Source organism: Canis lupus, chromosome 16 (genome assembly GCF_011100685.1).
Source record: "Canis lupus familiaris isolate Mischka breed German Shepherd chromosome 16, alternate assembly UU_Cfam_GSD_1.0, whole genome shotgun sequence".
In the NCBI taxonomy this organism is placed as follows: domain Eukaryota; kingdom Metazoa; phylum Chordata; class Mammalia; order Carnivora; family Canidae; genus Canis; species Canis lupus.
Genome location: NC_049237.1, coordinates 56326725 through 56347060, shown reverse-complemented (window position 1 = coordinate 56347060; position 20336 = coordinate 56326725). Strand labels below are relative to the sequence as shown.

The 20336-nt window shown below is 45.8% G+C and overlaps 2 long non-coding RNA genes across 2 annotated transcripts; both read left to right on the top strand.

Moving 5' to 3' along the window:
• Positions 1-7: 7 nt before the first annotated feature.
• Positions 8-6376, top strand: LOC111090198. Its single transcript, XR_005371143.1, has 3 exons — positions 8-145; positions 461-637; positions 6315-6376. It is a non-coding gene; the product is annotated as an uncharacterized LOC111090198 (long non-coding RNA).
• Positions 6377-7159: 783 nt separating this feature from the next.
• On the top strand, positions 7160-14021 carry LOC111090365. Its single transcript, XR_005371142.1, has 3 exons — positions 7160-7454; positions 7733-7869; positions 13586-14021. It is a non-coding gene; the product is annotated as an uncharacterized LOC111090365 (long non-coding RNA).
• The last annotated feature ends 6315 nt before the right edge of the window (positions 14022-20336 follow it).

Below are 20336 nucleotides of genomic sequence, written 5' to 3'. Positions count from 1 at the left end.
GACAATGGTCCACTCCCTCCTGAACCAACTCCCCGTGAACGAGTGTGTCACCCTTGGATCCTACCAGCCACTGGCCAGCCATTAGTTGTCTAGCGCACACGCAGCATTTAAGATTTCGAATTCTTCTGAAATGTAGTTTCTGCAGGTACCCTGGACGTATGTCTTGGCAAAGGGTAACTTCGGAAGGGTCGCCTGAAGCCTTAGCGGCCAGAGAAGCGTAGCTTGCCCCCTCTGCCTCTCAGAGGACTTGGGCTTCATTGTCCCAACAACCACACCCCAACGCTCCTCACAAGTCTGGGAGATGGATTTTGAAACAGCAAGCAATTTTCAGCCCAAATCTACCCAAATGGAGACATTTGCCCCTGCTCGGAACTTGTTTAGCCAACACAGGCTACGTTAAGGGAACGGACGTTAGATGCGGAAAAAATAAACTAAATTCGATTTTGCCTTCTCTCTTCAGGAAGCACCACCCATAAATAAAAAGGGCTGTTTCCCTTTACAACATGTGAGAAAACATTGCACCCTCCTGCCTGTTCAGTGAGAGGCTGTGTTCGTTCTCACCGAGGGCCTCCTGTCACCATAGCCCTTACACAGGCCCAGCGAGCATGTGTGAACTCCACCCCCTGGCTACCAAACGGTAAGTGTAAAGCAAACCCTGGTTTCATAGATTTCTGTTATTTTACAATTTCACCCTGTAGTGTTTCAGTATCAGGCACTTATTATTGCCCCAACTTTATAAATGAGTACGCATTAGTGTAAGACGAAGAGGCCCACCCAAGTGCTAATGAGTACTTGCAGAGCCCCCGACATATAGGTGGGGCAGGACTAAGGCAGGACCCAGGTGTCCCACCTCCCGGCCTGTGAGCCAAGATCCCAGTACCCAGGCTGTTGGGCAAGGTGCTTACATCCTGAGGCTTTCCACGCCTTTGAGATAAGCTCCGAAATTCTTTTTTTTTTTTTAACTATAGCCAAAATTCTATTCTCCCATATTATTTTTTACCCTTATTTTATTAATTTTCCTTCCCTCCCTGACCAGTTTTATTGAGATCTGATTGACAATTAAGACTTGTATATAGTTAGGTTTCACGACGTGAGTTTTTTAAAGGTGGACAATGTGATAATTTAATATACGTATGCACAGCGAAATGATCACCACAACCAAGTTAATTAACCCACCCATCATCTTGCATGGCTACCTTTCTCGTGTGTGTGGTGAGAATATTTAAGACCTCCTCTCCCAGCAATCTCCAATATCCAATTCAGTATCAACTACAGGCATTATGCCTTACATCTCCAGAACGTGCCTTCTAACTGAAAACGGGTATACTTAGACCAACATCTCCCCGTTTCCTGCACCTTCCATCCCCTGGAAATCACGATTCTATTCTCTGCTTCTAAGAGTTTGACTTTTTTTAGATTTCGTGTATAAGTTGTGATATCATGCAGTATGATTTTTTTTTATGTGTCTGGCTTATTTCACTTGACATAATGTCCTCCAGGCTCATCTAGGTCTTCACAAATGACAGAATTTTATTTTATTTTTTTTAATTTTTACTTCTTTTCCATTTGAAAGCAGTCATTTATTAACTGATCAGATTACAATCATAATCATGGTACATACCTTAGTTCATCCTTCTAATAAGCCTATTGATCTGGTCTTCCCTGTTGCCAGCATCTCCACCTTCTACAAAATGAGTGGCCTTTTTCTTCATTTTTATGGCTGAATAATACTCCACTGTGTGTGTGTGAGAGAGATTGTGTGCATACATACAACTACAGCTGATGGACCCTTGGGTTGTTTCCATATCTTGGCTATTGTGAATATTGCTGCAACGCACATGGCAGTGCAGATAGCTCTTCAAGATCCTGATTTCATTTCCTTTGGATACATATCCAGAGGTGTGATTGCTGGATCATATGTTCATTCTATTTTTAATTTTTTAAGGAATCTCCATACTGTTTTCCCCAGCCGCTGCACCAATTTACATTCCCAGCAACAGTACGCAAGAAATTCTTAATTGGGCCCAGGGCCCAATGTGACCTGAGCCCTGCCTGTCCCTCAGGGCCCTCAGGGCCTCACCCCCACTCTCCTGCACGAGGTACAAGCCTCCAGCCACAGGGCAACACGGCCTCCAACTTGCTGGATGTTCCCTTCCTGGTCCTACTCACTGGACCCTTATTCTCTTCAGAGATGCCTTTTGCTTCCCACGTGAGTACATACACTTTTCATTCCCAGTACTTGTCACCATGAGTATTCACGTAAGTGTTTTTGTCATTATTGCTATATCCTTCCTTACCACTCAAAACATACACACACACTTTGAATCTACAAGCTCGAAGAGGACAGGGAGTCTGCGTTGTGTCACATTCGCACCCAGTTGAAGCGCACAGAGCCTGGGACCTAGTAGGCACTCAATAAACACTTTGCTGATTCTGAATGAAGATGATACGCTATTCTGACACGGATAAAGGAGAGAAGAGAGAATTTTAAAATGGGTCTTCCTTTTAAAGATCTCTTTTTAATCATTATAACATTTGCCCCCTTTTTTTTTCATTTAGATATTAATTCTTCATGACTAGATTCTACCCAAAGACATTCCTTTTGAAGCTAGGAGAAGATGAGGGTGGGGGTGGTGGGGAAGTTTCAGTAATGTTTCTATTTTGTGAAATCTGAAATGGTACAGTGTCCAAAACTCCCGATTTCATTTTGAGTTCAAGCACTTCAAAGAGAAGTTCATTTATAAAACATCATATCTCTCTGGTCATTCACTGAATATTTACAAGTACCAATCACTTTACTAGGAGGGTAGTTAATGCAGGAAAATAAGCATGACAGGGAAAATTAAAATGAGTTTCCACAGCCTCTTTGCTCCCATGTCCCCCATCATTCCCCCCTTGGTCACGCTCGACATCCAGCATGCTACACGCACTCAACGGAGAGCCTTCCGTCCCTGCAGCTCCATTCTTGAGTCTTTTCAAATCGGGCTGCCTTGAATTATACAAGAAAGGCAAAACATCTCTCGAGGAAAACAGATGGAAAGGCCAAGAAATAGAAAGCTTGCTTTGGGCTGAGTCTGAGCAGGTTTTCAGGAGTTTTGGGAGAGGAAGAGAGAGACGAAGGCATCTGGCTGGCCATGCTGAGGGGGTTGTGGCAACAGGCAAGAAAAGATTTTAATCTTCTGTCTTTTATTTATGAACCAAGCACTTTTTTGCCATTTTCAAGAGACTGAGTTAAGATTTAAAATTATTGAAAATTCCATTTGGACTTCGAACGTGTTTGTCTATGCACCCATCAGAGATGGGTGCCCCTTCCACGCAAACTCAGCATTCCTCAAGTTCTAAGACACAGAGAGCCACACAAGGACGTTCATTTACAAGTGTCACAAATGAAAGCACCTAGCAATTATAAAATCCGATTTTCAAACTTTCCCAATCTGTCTAAAAACACTAACAGTCATTGATTTGATCATGTGCCGGGACTAGCTGTATGTCTGAGAGCTAGAACAGGAGATAAGAGGAATAAGGCAAAGATTAAGTAGATAACTGTCTGTCAGGATCTTCCCACACAGTTAGGGGAGGTATGCCACATTTCTAAAGAATTGGCAAAATATATTATTCTCTACATTTTCTTTTAAGTTCTCAAAGATGGAAAAGGGTGGATAAAATGAATGAGAATCACCGAGATTAAGTTCTCTCAAAGCAGATTTAACTCGAGAAAAATGGACAGAATTAAGTAGGTGGAAAGAAGAGGCGATTCACCAGGTGGAGGAACCACCCGGAGAGAGACTGAGCCTTCTGAGCTTGTGTGGTTTTCAGTCCCTGTCATTTTTTTTGTATTTTAATATTAAATCATTGCTAGCTTAGCTCCTGATGGAAACAGCTCATTGAACTGTTTGTTGAAGGCCACAGTGTTGACAGTGCCAACCAGCCCATTAGGGTTTGGGTGTAGACCTCAAGCACCATGTACAACGCAGCTGAAAGAGGAACCACTCATATTCCTGCTGCTCAAGCAAATCTATATGTAGCCCCCATGCCCCCAAGGTGCCCAAACATTGACACTTTATTGTTGTTGGTAGATTCTTTTCCAAGGGAAGCTGGGGATAAGTGGGGTATGTTTATCATAGTATTTTGCCCTAAGTAGTCAGAAACAGTATCACGGGACCAGGCAGAGGACACAGGGGCAGTGGGAACATCACTGGGGCGGGGGTAGGGAGTGGTTTCTGCAGAAGCTAAGAAGCGAGGCCCCTAATACGAGGTCATGGCAATGGACAGAAGGAACATCTAAATGTTCCAAGAACCCCAGAAAATGGCAGCTGGCCATTCACACTCTGGAATTTTTGACAAAATTCAAATCCGAACCTACAATTTTTTTTTAACATTATCTATGACTGGTCTATACAAAGTCATTGCTTCCAAACTACTGCAACTGGCATCCGAACCAAATTCTCTCCAATTTTCCTGACTTGTCTCTACAGAACTGATGAGAATTTTAATAAAACACATAAGTTGGCTCTTTATTAAAGAATCTTCCCTGATGATTTAGACACTTTTAAAACAAAGGGAAAAGCAACAGTATGAGTCTCTATTTTATAACAAAATATGCAATCGAATGCTTAGATGAGTTCCCTGTCTGAAAGCCTTTTTACGTATGTAAAGCTATATTTTACTATTTGTACCCAACAATTTCCAGCAAAGAATATTCCTTGGTTTTTACTGAGGAAAAAGAACACCTTTGTTATTTACAAGGGCCTTAAAAATATTGATGAGCTCTTAAAGCTGATTCAGAAAGTCAGCATTTAATATATTTTGTAATTCAGCTACTAAAAGTAGTATCGGCTTCACAAATTTTTAAAAAATTCTTATGAGCCACATTTTCAGAGAAATTTTCCAGATTGCAAACAAATCTATAAAAATAACCTGACCCCATTTCCTACTGACCAAAGTGCTATATTCACAATGTTTTTAACTTCCCATGCTTTATAGGCCAACAAGCTCCGAAATCTAATAGAAAACCAACACCAGCATAGCAAAATGAGCGATGTAGTATAATCATCAAAGGCAAATTTTAAAATACTTCGATCTTGTTAAAACTTATAAACATCGGGGGAAAAAATAGCTTCCTGTGTCCTATCTTCTGGAGATTAAATCAACATGGTTTTGCAGCACACACACACACACACACACACACACACACACACACACACACCTTTCTACTTCTTCCCTCTAGCTTTCTTTAAGTGATAAAACAGGCTCCAGCCAGAAACATCAAGAATAGGAACTATGTGAGTATATATTGAACTCACACTTCTATACAGCTAGGCAACGTTTGGTCATTCGAAGAAACACTAGCATTCAGATCACACCCACGGACAGCTACTCGGCTGTCAGAGAGAGTGCAAGCATGTGGAATCACAGAGCCGCAAAGATGCTCTATGTATTCACCATATAATCCCATCCCCTTTCCCCTCCTGCACATTTGATTCACATCCCACATCTGAGCAATTTCCCCTGAACCTCTGCCAGATGCCAGGGCAACACCGGGGTGCTGAATCCTCAAGGGGGGAGCTGGGAAGCCAGTCAAGCCATCAGCCCGGCAAAGGGCCATGAAATGAGGACTCCTGGCAGGGCCCGGGGGGTGGTGTCACACATCGTCCCTGGTCAGGAAGCAGCAATCTAGGAGATGATCTCGCAGGAACGTGACCAGAGGCCCCTGAGCCTGGGGAACACCGTCTCCACCAAGGCCCTCATGATAATCCCTGGCACTGAACTGCTGAAATATTCAGGAAGGTTAACAGCCAGATGCCCTGAGGAGTTAATAACAGAGCTTGAAAGCCTTTCTCCAGCTACATTTCCAACTCAGAGCCAGGTCGGCTTGTCAGTAATTAAAAGTCTCACTTGGTAGAAGCTTTTATAAAATGAATTGTTCATCTCAGTCAGCACTAAGGAGTAAGCATTCTACTTTCAAAACTACCAACCGAATCCAAAAGAGCCAGAATTAAACAGGTTTTGTTTTGTTTTTTCAAATGTAGCTTACCCATCCATCCATTCATCCATCATCTGTTGGTTCCTTTTCATTCATTGGTTCATTCATTCATTCACAAACACGTGTGATGTCTACTGTGTGCATAAGCCCTGGATCCACAGAAAACAGACCAGAAGGAGGTCCCCTCTGCTATTGCTGTCAACACTCAGTGCTCTTTATAATGAGCCCCTAAATTCCCAATCTGAAGATAATGCTCAAGCCATAGTCTTCTGAATTCAGCAGTCTCCTCCAAGTGGATGTTTCATTGATGTCTTTTTTCTTCATTGTCTAGAATGCCTTCTTCACTTCCCACCCCAGCAGTAAGCTCCCTGAGGCCTTCCTGCCCGCACCCCAGCGGAAATGACCATTCCCCCCATCCTGCCAGGAAGTGAGGTGAACAAGTGGACTTCTTGCCCCACACACTACCACACGGTTGGTGATCCGCCCCCCTCTGCCAACCCCAGGGACCTTCTCAAGGGTGATTTGGCCCCTTATCTCCTTGCATATCTAGCACCTTTCTGCACATAGTATATTTACTAAATAACTGAGTTGATCCTCATTCTGGGCAGCAAAGTCACTTGACCTGCGTGTTCTCTCTAGCTTTGTTGAAACTGCTGAAACCAGAGGGGAGTAGCCAAAAGTAGGTAATAAAATACAAGCTGGGCCCTGGAGATACCCTGAATGTGGGGTGGCCACACAAAGATAAAATGTCAAGAGTATTCTCCAGGTCAGATGACCCTACATAGCTGATTGCATCTTTACCAATGAGAGCATTTGAAGGGTGAGGCAGTACCCGAGGGAGGGGAGGTAAGAAGGTGAGAAGAGAGAAACAGAGCAGTGGGAGTGCCGGGGGCCATGAAGGGGGAGGGCTTGGGCGGGGGGAAGGGCAGAGAACCATCCCAAGTGCCTGTGGTGCCCGGACAATTCCTCCTTGACAGCCAGTCTCATCAGGCCTCATCATGATAACCAGTAGGTGTGATTTCCGTAGCACAGGAAAATTGTATCCTTGGAATGTGGAATCAACCCAACACATTTAAATTAGTTTCAAAAAGTAGAACTAGGCGGCAGGGGTTTTCTAAACACACTTTCTCTCCCCTTCTCTTCTCTCTCTTACACTCCTCCCCCCCCAATCTACTCCCTCCCTAGACAGGCTTACTCTACTGGTAGCTTGAATTTGTGAAATCGGCTCTAATCTCCCTCAACCCCCCACCCCCCCACCAAATCCTCTAAAGGTATTATTTAAAGGTGAAAAAGAACAGAAGGCATCAGAGAGGAAGTTTTGGAAGTAGAAAAGCAGATGGGGTAAGTGACCCAGCAAACAGCAGGAAGTTCCTTCTTCAGCCTGAGTGTACAAAGCCCTGACTTCCATCAAGGAACCACCCAAAGGCTCCAGACCCAAGATGTCTGCCTCAACTACACAGAGGAACTCATGGTAAGCAGCCCCCTCTTCCTACAGTCCCCCCCAGGAAGCAGGCCAGGTCGGTAAGGACACAATGAGTAAATTCCCTGTGGGTGAGTTGCCCTAACACTGTCCACTGTGTCTCAAGACACTTGTCAAAAAATAAGGTTGATCCAAGATTTGGTGTAAATGGTAGTGAGCACCTCCATCTGGGAGTAAGTAGGACACGCTACCTCTTACAGCCATTTGTGAGTAGTAGAAGCTCGGAGTTAACCTAGAGGAAGCCCCTCTCAGCCTGTGTTCTTCCACAGGTACAGGAATCCCACCCAAGTTGCTGAAACGTAAGAGGGAAAGTGAGACAGGACTGCTGATCCCCGAGATTCGCTGAGGGCAGAGGTCACGTCTTAGGCTCTCATCTCCCCACACGGCAAGGCAAAAAGCAAGCACGGTACATCCTCATCGATGTGTGTGCTAATGTAGATCTTTCATTAGGTTCACTTTTAAGCCTGTGAAGTTACAAGCTTCAGTCTTCCTGGGGCGCCTGAGTGGCTCAGTCAGTTGAGCATCTGACTCTTGGCTGAGGCACCTGAGTGGCTCAGTGGGTTGAGCATCTGACTCTTGGTTTCGGCTCAGGTCATGATCTCAGGGTCGTGAGATCGAGCCCCCCATCGGAATCTGCTTGGGATTCTCTCTTTCCATCTCCTTCTGCCCCTCACCCCCTGCAAGTGCCTGCCCGCGCTCTCTCTGTCATGCTCTCTCTCTCTCTCTCAAAGAGAGAGAGAGAGAGAAAGAAAGAAAGAAAGAAAGAAAGAAAGAAAGAAAGAAGAAAAAGAAGAAGAAAGAAGAAAGAAGAAAGAAAGAAAGAAAAGAAAGAAGAAAGAAAGAAAGAAAGAAAGAAAGAAAGAAAGAAGAAAGAAAGCAACAGGAGGGAAGCAAGGAAGGAAGGAAGGAAAAGAAAAAAAGAAAAGAAAAAAAAAGAAAAGAAAAAGAAAGGAGAGCTTCAGTCTTCTTTAAGTAGATATGGTGAACAGTGAAGCCAACTCTAGAGCATCCTGTTCCATCTGAACAATTAATGGAGAAAAATAAGTGATATCCTCCCCCCCCCCCCTTTTCATGTCCTTACGCCCTCATCTCATCAGTACTAAATTTTCAGCCAGTCAAACAAAAGTAAGGGAACACAGTGGCTTCCTGGAGCTCAAAGACACAGCTCAGCCTTCACTTGCTGTTGTGCAAAATGCATGAGCTAATTATAACCCTAAGCCTCCAACACAGTAGGAAGGTAATAACCTGTAATATGGCTAATTTAGAGGTCACCCTGATCTGGTGGTTAAGAACGTATTTCTTCTTATTCACTTAAAACTTAGCTTTAGCCCTCCGACGGAGCTCAAGCAGCATTTCAGATGGGTAAATACACGCAGTGCTCCCTGTCACATGGTGCCCCGGGCACGTACAGCACATTTGATCTTCCTCGACTCAAGGTGCTTCTCCATCAAGGCTGGAAGGAGAGGGCAAGCGGTGAAGGAAATGAAAAAGAATATTCTATAATGGAATTCCACTGTTTTTATTTCTGCATGAGTTGAAAAAGGCCTTCTCATAAGGAGACGTAATGTCAGGTAGACGTAATGTCAGGTACTTGCCCGATGTGGCAACCGATAGCCCTCCTATTTGGAGACTGCTGTGGCTGAGTCACCATTAGTCACAAAGGTAAACAATCTCTCTCTTAAAGGCAACGAGCCAGGCTAGATGGAGGGCAGAAGGACTTGGTGGCAAAATATTTCTAGTAGTAAGCTCCAAGGTCATCTTTTCAAACAGAAAGAGCTGCAATTTTGCTCAAGTCAGCACAAATATATCGACCACCAAATATTTTCAGGCACTAGAACAGGGGCTTGGGATGGTTACTTTTACTGTCAAGCTGACTGGGCTAAGGGATGCTGGGATGCTGGTAAAACATTATTTCTAGGTGTGTTTGTGAGACTGTTTCTGGAAGGGATTTGCATTTGAGTACAGTAGGCGCAGGGCTCCCCTCCACCCCCAGGATGGGCATTATCCAATCCCTTCAGGGCCTGAATAGAACAAAAAGGCAGAGGAAAGGCTACTTTGCTCTCTCTGCTTGGGCTGGAACATCATGTTCTCCTGGCCTGGGACATTGGAGCCCCTGGTTCTCGTGCCTTTGGACTCAGACTGGGACCTACACCACCAGCCCTGGATTTCCAGGCCTTCAGATTCAGACTGAATTAAATATACCACTGGCTTTCCTGGTTCTCCAGCTTGGAGATGACAGACCACGAGACCCAGGAGCCTCCATTACTGTGTGAGCCAATTTCCCATAGTCAGTCTTCTCCTGTGTACCTATATGTACCCTATTGCTTCTGCTTCTCTGGAGACCCTAAGACACGGCTGTAGGTCCAGAGAAGTGTCACATAGGAGTGTTTGATCTTCCAATGGTAGGCACAGATGCTAAACCAATTGTCTTAGTAACTACAAGCATAGTGAAAGAGGTTGGTGCAAGGTCCCATGGGAGCAGATAATGGGCACCCAACCTGGGGTATGAGGTTCTGATTATGTACCAAAAGCCATACTATAAAGAGGTCTGGAGGTGTCCAAGCAACAGGACGATCATAAGGCTGACAGTTTCTTGAGGGCAGGAGTATGTCTTCTCATCTGTTTATCTTCAGCACGCAGGCCAGACGAAGCCTTGATATCATCAGAGCTCACTGGTAGCCGCTGACTGAGCTGTATTAAAATGAGCTGAGAATGTGAGGTCTCGCTAATGCAGCTGTGTTCCCATTATTTATTTATTTATTTTATTTATTTTTTTTTTTGTTCCCATTATTTAAATAAGAGACTTGGCTAAATAAAAGCTAGGGATAAGAAATATTACTTACATTATGAATAATATACAACATAAAAACACAAAATATACAATAGTGTTCCACATAATGTTATCATATAGAATATACAGCACCAGCTAAGCTGTAATTTCACATTTATTATATACATTTGCCATGAGATCCCTTCACTCAGGGATCCTTCATTATTGAAACGGGAAGGATTTATGACTTGACCTGTAGAGATGCAAAGGGATTAGGATGTGGCAAAGGCAGCAGAAGAGAGCTTTGAAGATCCCCAAACAGAAACATAGAAAGAAAACAGGCAACATCTTCATTCTACTCTTGCTCACAGGGTGGAAGGTGAGTACAGTGGCCTTTCTTCCAAGGCAGCTTGCAAATTCTCCGAAATGTGCATAAAAGCCCTGGTAACCTTTCCAGGTTTCCTGTAGGAAGAAAGACTGGATCTCCAACAGGAGGAAAATGCTTTCCTTTGAGATCTTAAAGACCCGCCTGCCAAAGCCACACTCTCTTCCACTCTGGACGTACCACTGACAAAGGGTAATTGGGACGTAAATCCTCTGGATCGGGGCCCGCTGCCTTCCAAGCGACTCAGGTTGATCAGATCATTTCACCTCCGACGTGGCACCCTCCTCCAGCGAAGCAAGTTATTTATTTGGTCACCGTAGGATCACGTGCACCGTGTGTATGGTGAATTGAGGTCTTTACACAAAGGGGCTTTACATAAATAACTGGTATTGCCACGTTTCTATCTATCTTGATGTAGAGCGCATTTCAATCATGGTATTAGGAACAAAAGTAACGTGCTCGGTTATTGTTAGTCTCCATTTACTTCTTCTGGAGCTTCAAATTCAATTACATTCTGAGATGAACATGAAATCAATTGAACAGCTGGATGTATAGTGATCCTATTTGCCCAATTTTCTTTAAATTCCATGCTCTCATAAGATAATCAAATCCCTCTTGTGTGGCTTAACATTCCGGTGAACTTTAGAAGAAGAAAAGAGAATTATGGCAAGCACGCCCCCCCCCCCCCGGAAGGATTTTAAGATGCAGAGTCTGTGTATACACAAATGTATACACACACGCACACGCATATACAAACATCCCAAAAAAATGGAAATCTAGCTTACTGGTTCATTCCACAAACATGTACTAACTAACACGTCCTGAAAGTATATTCGGCGGTCAGCAATGTCTCAGATCGTACGGCTATTACCTCGTAAAGATGGATTTACTTTAAAGGGGCTATCACCTTCTTTTTTGGCTCACTCAGCTTTTTTTTTACTGAAACAAATATTTGCCTACCATTGCAAGATGCAGCTTCACAAACGACTCCCCTAACCTTCCATGCTAGTCTTTAATTTACAGTCAAATGCTTCTATGTACAGGCTCATAAAATCAGGACTAGGTTAGACTCGGGAGCGAGACAAGGGTACTTCCACAGGCAGGACCTACACGGAGGCTTCCACCAGCTGCGGAGAAAGTGCGTGACATTCTCTCGGGGTTCGGGGTTCTACGGTCGGTGGACGGAAGGCACAAGGCGGGGGGGCGGGCGGGGTCGACCGTAGAACAAGCTCTCAGAACTGAAAATCAGAGGCGGCAGGAAAACAGAGCAAGGGGTGAAGCAAAGGGCAGTAGCGTCGTCCAAGAACGCAAGATCATGAACCAGGACCTATTCTGATATTCGGTGTCATTACTGGTTAATGGTATGGAGGGCGATTCCTCTACATTATGAAGCATTTCAAAATACAGTGGTTTGGGTTTTTTGTTTTGTTTTGTTTTGTTTTTAGATTTTTGAGATTTTTTTTTTTCCTTATAAGATCTTCTTAAAAAAATCTCAGTTGAGTCTCTGTGAATCAAATGAAACAAAAGGATGTAATCAGCCTGGAAATTAGCAATCCCTGAATCGTCTAAAATGAGAAAAGAAAATTCTGGCAACTACATCGAGCAATACAGGTTCCAGTCCTGGCAACACGCTAGTACAGCGTATTATATGGATGATACTAAAGAGATGACTGATTGCTAAATGGACGGTTGGCCATAACCTCGCACGAGGTTACAATGATCAGTAGGAACCAACATGCTTGTACTAAAAACAAGTGAAGCCAAAATTAATCCTCTCCTCTTTGTACCAGAACAAATGGATCAAGAGGATTTCATCAGCATAACACAGCTGGATTCCAGGAACGTTTGACCAAGCCTCCCATGACATCGTTCTGTGTAAAACAGAAAGTATTGGGATAAATGGGAGAGGAATCAGGAAGTCCGAGGCTGGTCAGGTAGTCCTAACTCCCCAGTGTCCACGGACGGAGTCAAATTCTGATGACCACCTCAAGTGGCAAGCCTCCTGATGCCATTTTCCTTCCCAGTCCGACTCCCCGATTTGCCACTATCTCATTGTGGAAAACCCAAGCTAGGGGGTAGCCCCCATACGCCGGTGGGCTCCATCAGTGCTCACAAAGCTCCTCACATGTGGGTTGATGGGGGGTGGGGGGGGTGGGGATGAAATAGATAGAGGTAAATACAAATCTAACAACAGAGAAATCGCTGTGTCATCTGATTTAGTGAATCTGGGATCTTAGGATAGACAAGGGTAGCTGGTTACTTATCATAATGACTAATGCACCGTGGTCTGGGTGATGGCATAACAATGTACGAGAACTATCCGCTCTCCCATCAGAAAAAAAAAAAAAAAAAGCCAAAAAAACCCAAGTCATTTCAGGTTAGATGCAATGGGGCCAGGCAAGGGCTGGGGCATCCAGGGGCTCCCGGCCACAGAGCACACGAGGGTATCATCCTCTATTCTCGGGGGGGGTAATGTGACTGGGCCTTTGACAAAGCTGAGCCAGACGAGAGGCGTGAGGGCACAGTGAGGAGAGAGCAGAAGGAGCAGATGACGCTGTGAAGGATGGGGAGCTCTGCAGATACGCCCGCCGTGACCTTTACCTCTGCCCCCACGAGCTGGAGGGTCCTGTGTGACGCCCCCACACACTACAAGACAAGAGTGGGATTGGGGCTCCTTAAAGGGAAGAAATTTCGGGGCCACTGGGTGGCTCAGTGATTAAGCATCTGCCTTTGGCTCAGGGTGTGACCCTGGGGTCCGGAGATCGAATCCCACATCGGGCTCCCTGCAGGGGGCCTGCTTCTCCCTCTGCCTGTGTCTCTGCCTCTCTCTGGGTCTCTCATGAACAAATAATTTTTTTTTTTAAAGGAAGGATTTCTATGGAGTAGAGCATTTCAGAGGCGGAATGATCTGTCTTATGAGATAAACTTCTTGGACCTGAAAAAGCAAAGTGATTTCCCTGCTTTTAGGTTCTGGCAAAACCTTCCTCAAGCCTCTAAATGAAGCCCCAGAACCGCGGCCTCTAGGAAGACATAGCGACCCACCGTCCCCACCGTCCTTCAGATGTCGCCCTCCGCTGTGCGTGTCAGCGCTCTCTCCATGCACACTCCGCGGGGATCATGTACACACTACGCTGCAACCACAGGCCCTCCTGCCTCCCTCCCCAGACACAGCATCCAGGGAGGGAGCGGTTTGATCCGTCCCCAAGTCCAGGGCACCCAGTATGTCGTGATGCTTCGTGAATGTGGTGGAGTCAATGCCACAGGTGCGAGTTTCAGCAAACGCAGACTCATTCACAATTAACTGCAGGAGGGATGGAAAAGCAAGAAACGGCATTAAAAATTAGTGTGTGGGGTTGGGGGGAGGGCGCCTGGGCGGCTCAGTCGGCTGGGCGTCTGCCTTCAGCTCAGGTCATGATCTCGGGATCCTGGGATCGAGCCCCACGTGGGGCTCCCTGCTCAGCAGGGACTCTCCCTCTCCCTCTGTACATGCTCCTCTTCTCTCTCTTTCTCTCTCTCTCACAAATAAATAAATAAAATCTTAAAAAAAAAAAAAGTCAGTGTGAAGCGTGAACACTGAAATCACAGAGGAGGGCACCTGGGGGGACGTAAAGATGTGGCTGGGCGCTCAAGCAGGGCCGATAAGGCCGAGAGGGCTTCATTATCCATGATGGTGCCCCTGACCACCCTGCTGGGCCGCCTGCGACACCGCATCCATTGGCCATGTCGTTACTGCCTTTTATTTTTTTTTAATTTTTTTTAAAGATTTCATCTATCTATTCATGAGAGACACAGAGAGAGAGAGAGGCAGAGACACAAGCAGAGGGAAAGCAGACTCTATGCAGGGAGCCCGACGTGGGACTCGATCCCGGCATCTGGGATCAGGCCCTGGGCTGCAGGTGGCACTAAACCACCTGCATAAGGCCACTAAGTCACTGGGATCTCTCTGCTGATTCCCAAGGACTTTGTCCCAGCAACTCCACACACACACACACACACACACACACACACACACACACTGGGAGGGGGATACATAAAGTGAAAAAGTCACAGTAAAAGAAAAATCTAAATATGGAGAATGAGTGGAAGCCAGGAGTGGAGCTGCGCCGCGCGCGGGATGCGTGTGACAAAGGCAGTAGGTCGTGGAGGCAGGGAGAGCCCGAAGACTCGGCCCTGGGGCCGTGCATTTTCCCCAGAACCCTCCCGCTTAGCCTCCACCCCCTATTCATTAATCATACAACCACGGGCGACTTCGGTATCATGTAGGCCACGTGGGAGCTAAATGGCGACCTCAGGGAAGCAGGTGGCCCGTCTGGTCGTGTGTCACTGCGTAGTGTTCCAAATGCAGTCCGTTGGGCTCTGACACAACCCACGTGCTCCTGAAATAGGCAAAACCGCACAGGAGAACCCCGCGGTTGCAGAGCAAGCTGGGCAGTAGGACAAGAGTCCAACGCTTCGTCGGTGACACATTTTTAAGAGGGAAATCTCCATGAAATGGCAGCGTAACACCCGATGGTTCAAGATACGTCGGTGCCACAACAGGCTCCTGGCGTTTGCTCGGGGAGGCGGGTCTCCGGAGCCCCAGGTGTGACAGGGCCCACGCAGGTGGGGACTGCGGGGCTCACCACGGGCTGTCACCTGGAAGCGGCCGGGAGGCATCCGAGGTGCGTGTCCCGCGTGTCCTACGCCGCGACGGTGCCGGCCAGTCGCGCTGCGTGTCCTGCGGGTGAAACCGTTCCTAAGCCAATTTGAAATTGCATTTTGCTCAGATTGGATCCAAATGTTGGCAACTGCATTGGAAAAAGTCCTGCATTTTTCAAAACAAGCGTAAGAGCGGAATTGGCTATAATTCCATTACTATAACTGATAAGCTGTCGTACACGTGTCATCTCTGCTTATGCATGAAAAATAGCTTATGAAATACTATTGTTACGAGTAGTCCCTGCCCTACCTCCCAGCTGGAGAAACTGAGTCCGGAGTAACCGGGGGTCTCTTCGATATTGGTCAGCTACCAGCAGCTACGCCACATCTCAGACACAAGTCTTCTCTCAGCAACTCCTCTGTGCTTCTCCCAAAGTATTTCCCACGAGGCCACTCAAGCTCATTTTTTTTATTTTAAAATTCTTCTCCTTAGGGGCGCCTGGGTGGCTCAGCAGGTTAAGCATCTGTCTTCCGCTGGGGTCATGATCCCACGGTGCTGGGATGGGGCCCTGCGTGCACCTCCCTTCCTAGAGGGGAGTCTGCTTCTCCCTCTGCCCTCCCTGCTCCTGCTCTCTGTGGCTATCTCTGTCTCTCTGTCTCTCTCTCTCTCTCAAATAAATAAATAAAATTTTTAAAAAATTAAATTAAAAATACAATAAAATCCTTCTCTTTATCCCATGCACGCACACACACAAAGTATTGCAAAAGAAAAAAAAAAATTCATTTTATAAAAGGGAAAAAAGGGAAGCAAAAAATCTGCAACATCCATCATAAGTTTTAAACCTTAAAATGCCTAATTCTCATAAGATATACATTTCATGTGTAAAATAAAGAACTCTATCCTCATATCACACTGTCATCACTTCCTGGCTGTATAGAATGCTACTTATCACAGATGTATTTATACATTTGAAGTTATATTTATAAGGATTCTAAGTTTAATATGTTTACTGACTATATCTAAGTTTGTTCCTTTTGGGACCAAATTTTTATAGATTGAAAACCCATCAAAACATTCATTTTAAAAAACCCACAGGAAAAAAACAATGTATGTACCTACAAGCCTGGGCAGGGGAATCGTCATTCGTTCACTCAGTAGATATACACATGCGCTGACCCTCCCCGAGAGCTGCTCTGGGGAACCAAGAATGTTGGGGTTTCACGCAGCCCAACAAGCACCCCAAGTGCCTGGTCTCTGCTGGAAGAGATGCTGATTTCTCTGGGCACAAACCTGCAGATGCCCACGCAGATCGTTCCAGCGAAGGGGGGGGAGGTGCTGTAGCAAAAGTGAGCAAAAGTGTGCAGAATGCTAGAGAAACAATGGACAGGTGAGCCCACCTGAGCGGGGTGAGAGCCTGGAGAGCCCCAGAGAGGTGGTGACCCAGCTCTGAGTCCTGAAGGGGCGGCCCACGCGCGCAGGTGGAGGTGAAGCGGGCGTGGGGCGAGCGAGCCGCATCAGCAAAGTGCAGGCTGAGCCCAGGAGGTACGATCAAAGTGCTGAGCCTCCCGTGATTCAAGGAGCCTTGAAAGTCTTTCTTCCAAACAACTTCTAACACCCTGAGAGGGCTAACGTCTGGCTTTGACACCGTCTCCAACATGGTTTTCAAATGGAAATATAGATACAATTTTGATTATCATTTTCATAAGACGGAAATACAGAAGAGAGCAGGTTCATTATGTAACTACATCCAAGATGCATGCATTTTACTACCTACCTAAGGGGGAAGAAAAAGATGTTTGTACACACAAGTGAGCTAAACGGCAGAATAAGCATCGTTAAGAACGGTCCAGGCCTGTGGAACCCACCCTCCTCAAGCTGAGGTCCCTGCTGTTTGCTACCCTGGGAGCACAACCTGTCCTGTTCCAACCCAAGTAGGCTCCTTCTCCATGACTGGCCCCGCTGGAGCAATGGCAAGCTAACCTGCAGCCTTTATTTTTATTTTTATTTTTTTAGTTCTTCAAGTTTGTTATTGTTCTTGGTTTTTGTTGTTGTTGCCATTCAGCACTAAAGCTGCCACAGACGCCGTGTCAACCAACGGGCACGGCTGCGTTCCAAGACGTGTCCATGCACGCTGAGGTTGGGTGTTTCATGCCATTTTCATGTGTCAATAAAATAGTACTCCTCTTTCTGATTTTTTTCAACCTTTAAAATGGGGAAGACCATTCTTAGCTTGGGGGCCGAACTTAAAAAGGCGGGAGCAGAATTTAGGCCTGTGGGCCGAGATTTGCCAACCCCTGTTCTACAAGGCTGAAGTTCTTATGTGACAAACTGGCCGAGTGAGCAATAAAGGCAATTATGCTTTTGGATGAGAAAAGGCAAAACAACAACAACAAAAAACAAAAACAAAAAACAAAAACAAAAAACAAAGGACAGTTCCAAAGTTTTGAGGAAGCTGTTAGTAAACGCTCTTGTCCAAATGATTGCCCACCCATGTGCCACCTGTTAATGACAATCATTAGGGACGATGGATAGAATCTGAGCAACAAGAAGGGTTGAAAGCAAACCATGAAAGTGGTGTCCATAGACTGTTTGCCCCTGTCCTATGGGATCAGGAACCAGGAAGGCATCCGAGTCCCGTCAGGGAGGGAAGCAGAGTGTGCTTTGTTAACCTCAGCGAGCACCATCCCTGGAGGGCAGTAGGCCCTCACCAGGGTGAGGGATGCACATCATAGTCCGAGCGAGAGAAGAGGAATCCAGGGCTTCTTTGGTCAAGAGGCTGGGGAGCTGTCAGAGGCACAGCTGGTGCCTCTGTGTGATGAGAAGGACAAAAATTATGTTCTCGGGGGCAAAAGAAAGCAATAAAGGCTGTCTACATTTGACTCCCATGCTCCAAGCCAATATTGAGGCCTATTCAGTTGGGACAGCATCATGTAACACTTGCAACATGTCAATTCCAATATCACACTATGGCTAACCTGGGAGATTTCCTTGAGACCAATACCACCCCCGTGAAACACCCTGGACACCACATAATGGATAGAATAACAGAGACACAGTGAAGATTGATAAATGTTCAAGATATGCCTCCTCCTCCCCCAAAATGTGGAGAATTCACACTAAGTGGGGTCATTAGTGCCAACCAGCCCGAGCAGGAGGCTGTGATAATTTAGGGGAAAAAAAAAAAAAGCCCAAGACAGAAAGAGACCTTCTTATATGAGCAAAGTCTCTGCAACCCAAGGGGAACAAAAGGTTGGTAATAAAAGCAGGGCTCCTCCTGTCATAAGGTATGAGCTACACTGTCCATCCAGGGGTTCTCAGTGAAGGGATCAACAAGCAGAAGAAAATCCAGCCCATGCATCTAGCAATGGGGGCTCCCAGGCAGGAAGCTTGCTACCTGGTTGAAACTGAACGTCCCTCCATGAATACCAGTCTCTTGCTACTATAGGAGCTGAGCAGTCAGGATGCTACCTTAAGGCAGAGCAGTCCTTCACCTCGGCTGCTGTCTGACTCCACGTCTTGATTTGAGGACCTTTTAAGAAGAAGGTGGCATATGGGCAAAGCCCTCCCTGTCCCGGGGGAACAGAGAACTTAAGCGTCAATGAAGGGATACTGGGATAGTGGTGAGTTTTCTCCACAGCCCCCCGCCCCCCGCCCACCACCAAGCAGAATCACCTTTATTGGAGCACAGGATGAGGTTTCTTTGCCTACAAGGGCTGAAATGACTAGCTTACCAGATTCTTTCAATGAACAAGGTCCATTCACTTAATTGAACAGACTGGGAAATGGTTAAAAATAGAGAAGGAAAGGAACTTTAACCATCTGGCAGTCTTTCACAACCCTATAACGCACTCCCACATGTGTAAATGGGGTGGATGGTTTTCTCAAAGAAGATTGATTTTTATTTGTTGTTTGTTGTTTGTTTGTTTGTTTAGAGGTGGAGGAGAGAGGAGAGCTGGGGGGGGAGGCAGAAGGGACAAGCAAGCTCCCCGCTGAGCAGGGAACCCAATGCGGGGCTTGAACCCAGGGCCCTAAGATCATGAACTGAGCTGAAGACAGATTGCTTAACCCACGGAGCCACCCAGGCACCTCTGGGCGGATGTTTTACATGTTTAACCATCGTGCTCATAAAGTGCAAAGGTGAGTTTGCTAGTTGAGAAATACCACTTGCTGAGAAATGATAGGAGGAAGAGGATGTAACAGACCGCCAACTCGGCTGCCTTCCCGTCTATACACAAGAGCAATATAGAGCTTCAGGAGACCAGGAAATCACAGCCTGATTAATGTCAGCAGGTATTGAGACATTCAATATCTCAATCCAATAGCCACATGTAGCCAGCGAGAAAAACTAATGAGACCAGAAGATTACAGTGGATTACTGCCCACTGAATTAAGTGGCTACTCCTACAGCCCCAGCTGTTCCAGCCATTGTGACTGTAACGGAATCAAATGCACAAATAGATAGCACCTAATATGCCTTCTCGAATAGTGCTAAATGCTTTTTCTTGATCCTGTTGACAACCAGAAGAATCAAAATCCTTACTTAGCTGGGACCCTGATACACATGCATTGTGCTGCTACAACTACCCATATTCCCCCTTGCTATATGCCACCAGTGGATTGGCAAAGACACACAGCCAGAGATTTAGTTCCACTAAACCCAAAGGCATCAAGTTCATAGGTCTCAAAAAGAAAAAAAAAAATGGTAGTATTTTGCAGCAAATACTAACTCACACAAGACCCCATGCATGGCTCACTAACCTGATAAGATTTTAAAAAAAAAAAAAAAAGAAAGCCCAAGTCAGATTCTTGAAAACAGTGGAAGTAAGGCAACAAAAGTCGATCCCAAAACCATGAAGGAAAATATACTCTCTGCTAACAGAAAGGAAGCCCAGCACGTAATTGGGATAATTTGAGTACTGGAGACAAAATGTGCCTCATGTAAGCATTTTGTTGAGTCCTATGAACAACCCGACAAGAAAATCTACCAAATTTTAGCTGAGAACCTAGTAGCAGGCAGTTCCACAGTCTGAGCAATCACAGCCCTGGGGGCCTGCACACCAAGGACCTCTGGTAGCTATG